Genomic DNA, 6,000 nt, shown 5'->3' with positions numbered 1-6,000 from the left:
CAGGATTACTGCCCCACAACTTCATTTTCAAAACAGGATCCTCTATCGTATTATCACGCAACATCGACCCACCTTCGGTGTACAACGGTGCAAGGTCGGCCGTGAAGAACACATTGCCGAACGTAATAGAAGTCACCTCGTCACGGTGTGTGCAGCAGGGAAAGACGTATTCATTCCTCGCATTCCGTTGATACCAGATGATTTAAATATGCCCTTCGATTTCAAGCGGCTGTAGTTTACCTTCAGACTTGTATCTGCTACAACTACAATTATGTGGCAGGCATTAACTTGCACACACTATGTTTTCACGTGGCCAGTTACACGTGGCTTTCTCAAGAGTCGTCACAGCGGTTAGTTTGTTTGTTTAATCTCTAGACGGACAAACAAAGAACATTGTGTACTATCAAGCTTTGGGATAAGTGTTTTATTTTATAGTTTTATTCGAGTTTGGTACAATTATACCTTTTCTGACTTTAAATACGCTTTTATTATATTTAGTAAAAGGAAAGTTTCGCAGCTTGTTATGTAGGAACTCAAACTTTTCTTTACTTTTTAAGTAATTAAGGGTTTATTCACCGCCGCTGACTGATATATGTATTTAAATCATAGAAAGCACTAGTAGATACGTGAAATATTAATTCATTAAGCATAAGCACATACTTTTAGAGTCAAAATGCTTTTGCAAAAAATTAAGTGTACCGAAATGATAAAAGTATGTATTTTGGAGTTAGATCTTGGGTACATTATTCATTACAGATATATAATTTAAAAATAATTAAAGCATTACTGAGGTTGACATCACTAAGCTTTTGGTCTAAATTTGGTGTATATTTGCGAAAGTCGGAACGAGAAGCCCAGAACATGATTTTTATGAATACTGCAGGGAAGAGGTATTCTTTTATCGCATTCCACTGGCGCCCAGTGATTAAAATACGCTATTCCATTCAAAGCATTTGCAGTTCCCCATGCAGTTTGCATTCACTATGACTATGGACAAGGCACAGGGCTAGTCACTTTGGGTAGCAGACATTAAACATCCCTGGCAAACCGAGCACTGCAGCAAGTTTCATCGGAAAAGTTACTTCTACAATTGGTTTTTAATGATGACTTTGTGGGGCGGCAGGTGGAATAATTGTAAATGTTCCTATTATTTATTTAATGCTGTTGTTTGCCGTTCTCAACACGGGCTCTCTCACTACAATATTGGCAACCAGAAAGTGATTAGCAAAACGTGAAGCCTGTAATTAGAATTCCTAGTGCCCGTTTCATCTGAGAAATACATTTATAGCTACAGCTTATAGCTCTGAGGAATTAGGAGATTGGCTGGGATTCATAATCAAAAACCATTCGCTCTAAAATGTTCACTATATTCTGAAAGTCACAGACCAAAAAGGATCCACACAATCCAACTACCAGAGCAGCTATAACTGTTGAAATGAAATGTGTAAGTGAATGCTCGCCATAATTTGATGATAATGTTCATCAAACGCCACGCTAAATAATGGTAGAATGTCTGTCCTGCGGCGGCACGTGAAAATACGACATACACAAACTAAAGATAGATCATTAACGTCATCCCAAAATTAACATTTCACTCGAAAACGATTTCATGGATACGCATATCCCGAGTAAATTATTACTGCATCGGAGGCAGTTTATATCAAAGATACCGACGCGACGCGACTCCCGGCACAGGTGGTGCGCTAATCAGCGTGTGGAGAGAAATGGGGCCTTCCTTTTCTCGCGCAGCGTTCTTAAATATAAAGCCGCGGTGCGGACGGCTAAGAGAACGCCTGATCAAATCTGCTCTCCCGACTAGCCGCTGGGCTAGTGATGCACCACTTTAAGTTATCGAATAAATCATTGCTTCCTTTGCTGATGGCCGATGAAGCTCTCAATTTAAATGTGCAATCAGCACACAGGTAAGTAATCATAATAAAAGTCTGACGTGGCTAAGTCAAATATTTTTGGCGAGAGAATTAATTTAATTACATTACACGCAGTAGACGAGCTCTGAACTTGCCCTTTGGAGATACGCTATCGCTATAGTTTTATAGTTATTCAGTTGAAACTTCTCACATCTTTATGATTATAGCGGATCTCCCTTCTACTTAAATTTAAACATCCTAGCTTTATCTATTCGCCTACTTAATCTATCTTGATTTCTCAATTTCTAAGACAAAAACCAGAAAATCATGAATTTCAACTAAAATTTTAAATTGAGAGATCCAGAATATTGTTTCTACTAAATTATTATGCAAAAGGAATCTAAACATAAATTTTTAAGTTTCTAGCTCTTTTCTGTTGCGCCAGTGATTTTTACAGAAAAACGTCCAAATTTCGAAAATGGATAAAGTTATTGAACTGATATTCAACACATATTGATTTAGTATTACTCCTGACATGCTAGAAACGTTTCAGGTTATTTACTTGATTTTTAAAGTATTGTGCAACATTTATGACGTCAGAGCTAGCTACCGCGGACTGGCTGGCACACAATGGAAAGACTAATGTGTATTTTATAAGGCGTGAGTATGCTGCTTCCCTACAACTTTTACCACTGATGTAATTACTTCATTAATGAAACATACTGAGAAATGTTATTGATTGTGGTTCTCTTACGTGCTCCTAGAAACAAGTATCATATATCAGCGGAAAAATGGTCCTGCCGAATTTGCGATAAAAATGTTGTATAACATTTGTCCAGTTTCTGTTGAGCACGGAGATACAGCTTAGTTCAATACATTTTCGTTTCGTATGTTGGTACACCGGATGCCTTGGGTTGCTATAGGCGTATTTATCGAATGTCTGCAGTTGGGTGTTAATGTTCACGTTGTGAATTTGTGCTATAGTTTACATTGAAGTTTTCATTGTGATTTGTTAGCCAAGTCTACCGTACTGTAGCTTGTAAACATGTCGCACGTATTTACACGTGCTGAGTGTGCTGATGTGGTATTTGTGTTTGGGTTTTGTAATGGAAACGCTGCTGCTGCTTGTAGACAACATGGCATACGATTTCCTAACCGCAGATTAACAGATTCAGGAGTGTTAACTCGTGTGCTCGATACACTGTGTGACACTGGGTTGGATTGGGTTGTTGTGGTGGAGGAGACCAGACAGCGAGGTCATCGGTCTCATCGGATTAGGAAAGGACGGGGAAGGAAATCGGCGGTGCCCTTTCAAAGGAACCATCCCGGCATTTGCCTGGAGCGATTAAGCGAAATCACGGAAATCCTAAATCAGGATAGCCGGACGCGGGATACAGCCGTCGTCCTCCCGAATGCGAGTCCAGTGTGCTATGTGACACTGGTACAGTGCCTGGCAGTCATACTGCGTCTGAACATGCAAATGTGGATGAAGACATTATTCAGTCGGTAGAACTTAGTCCTTCACAGGCACACGTAGAATTTTTGAATGTATCGGTGTTCCACATAAAAGAGTATGGCGGACAATACGTATGCACGGGTTCTATTCCTATCATTTACAGCTCATTCAACACCTCCGAACGGGAGATGATGATAGGTGAATGGAATTTTGTTATTGGATACTTAGAAATAGCCAGGTAATTCCATTTTTACTTTTCACTAATGAAGTCACTAAAGCTCTTGACGGCAAAACTCAGTGGTCCAAATAAAACCCACTGTGGGGACGCATTTTCAAGCACGCTTCTCTGTAAATGTGTGATGTGGTTTGATAGACAATCAGTGATTGGACCTGTTCTGTTGCCGCATCTTCTTGCAGGACCCCGTTATCTATGCTTTCTTGAAAATGATATTCCAGCATTATTGGAAAGGATTCCTTTGGCTACAAGAATGCGTATGTTCATCCTTCATCACGGGGCTCCTGCACATTGTAGTCGTCAAGTAACACATCATCTAATCCTAACTTTCCCCGGACGATGGATCGGTAGATGCGGGCACGTTTCTTGGCCACCAGTCCCCTGTGGTGATGGTTGAAAGGTGAAGCCCACAATGCAAAGGTAACCACAAGAGCAGATTTGATGGTTCGGATTATGAGAAGTGCAGCGCTCATAAAAGAATGAAAAGACGACCTGAGAAGTGCTACACGTGGTATTAGCAAGAGAAGTCAAAAGTGCACTGAAGTTGGCGGTGGAATGTTTGAAAATCAACTGTGAGCGTCCTAATTTGCCTTTGCTTTAAGTTTGTTTCGGTTACATACTAACAGCTGTATCTCTATAAATAATAAAAATTGGACACATATTATACGGCATCTTTTACTGCAGTTCATCTACACTCCTGGAAATGGAAAAAAGAACACATTGACACCGGTGTGTCAGACCCACCATACTTGCTCCGGACACTGCGAGAGGGCTGTACAAGCAATGATCACACGCACGGCACAGCGGACACACCAGGAACCGCGGTGTTGGCCGTCGAATGGCGCTAGCTGCGCAGCATTTGTGCACCGCCGCCGTCAGTGTCAGCCAGTTTGCCGTGGCATACGGAGCTCCTTCGCAGTCTTTAACACTGGTAGCATGCCGCGACAGCGTGGACGTGAACCGTATGTGCAGTTGACGGACTTTGAGCGAGGGCGTATAGTGGGCATGCGGGAGGCTGGGTGGACGTACCGCCGAATTGCTCAACACGTGGGGCGTGAGGTCTCCACAGTACATCGATGTTGTCGCCAGTGGTCGGCGGAAGGTGCACGTGCCCGTCGACCTGGGACCGGACCGCAGCGACGCACGGATGCACGCCAAGACCGTAGGATCCTACGCAGTGCCGTAGGGGACCGCACCGCCACTTCCCAGCAAATTAGGGACACTGTTGCTCCTGGGGTATCGGCGAGGACCATTCGCAACCGTTTCCATGAAGCTGGGCTACGGTCCCGCACACCGTTAGGCCGTCTTCCGCTCACGCCCCAACATCGTGCAGCCCGCCTCCAGTGGTGTCGCGACAGGCGTGAATGGAGGGACGAATGGAGACGTGTCGTCTTCAGCGATGAGAGTCGCTTCTGCCTTGGTGCCAATGATGGTCGTATGCGTGTTTGGCGCCGTGCAGGTGAGCGCCACAATCAGGACTGCATACGACCGAGGCACACAGGGCCAACACCCGGCATCATGATGTGGGGAGCGATCTCCTACACTGGCCGTACACCACTGGTGATCGTCGAGGGGACACTGAATAGTGCACGGTACATCCAAACCGTCATCGAACCCATCGTTCTACCATTCCTAGACCGGCAAGGGAACTTGCTGTTCCAACAGGACAATGCACGTCCGCATGTATCCCGTGCCACCCAACGTGCTCTAGAAGGTGTAAGTCAACTACCCTGGCCAGCAAGATCTCCGGATCTGTCCCCCATTGAGCATGTTTGGGACTGGATGAAGCGTCGTCTCACGCGGTCTGCACGTCCAGCACGAACGCTGGTCCAACTGAGGCGCCAGGTGGAAATGGCATGGCAAGCCGTTCCACAGGACTACATCCAGCATCTCTACGATCGTCTCCATGGGAGAATAGCAGCCTGCATTGCTGCGAAAGGTGGATATACACTGTACTAGTGCCGACATTGTGCATGCTCTGTTGCCTGTGTCTATGTGCCTGTGGTTCTGTCAGTGTGATCATGTGATGTATCTGACCCCAGGAATGTGTCAATAAAGTTTCCCCTTCCTGGGACAATGAATTCACGGTGTTCTTATTTCAATTTGCAGTAGTGTATATTACCATCTCCTAACATGTTTACTATCCGTCCTGAAGTACCCTGTTTATGTCTGTCTCCCAGTATCTCCTTTTCTCCCATTCATTTACGGTATATCACAGTACAATTGCCTCTTCTTTCCCTTACACTGTCTCCTTTTGTCTTTCTCTCCCACTACCATTGTCTCCACCATATCTCGGCAGCTCAAAAACACTAGGGAGTCCAACTTACTTTTTTCACCTTACGCACGTGTTTTAAATTTCGGTCCAAAATGAGCACTCCCCTACAGCTACGTACTAAAGTTCGTCGGTAGTAGAGCGTCCATACCCCCAAAACCTTTTTATG

Source organism: Schistocerca nitens, chromosome 5 (genome assembly GCF_023898315.1).
Source record: "Schistocerca nitens isolate TAMUIC-IGC-003100 chromosome 5, iqSchNite1.1, whole genome shotgun sequence".
NCBI lineage: Eukaryota > Metazoa > Arthropoda > Insecta > Orthoptera > Acrididae > Schistocerca > Schistocerca nitens.
Note: the sequence above shows the minus strand (reverse complement) of the source record.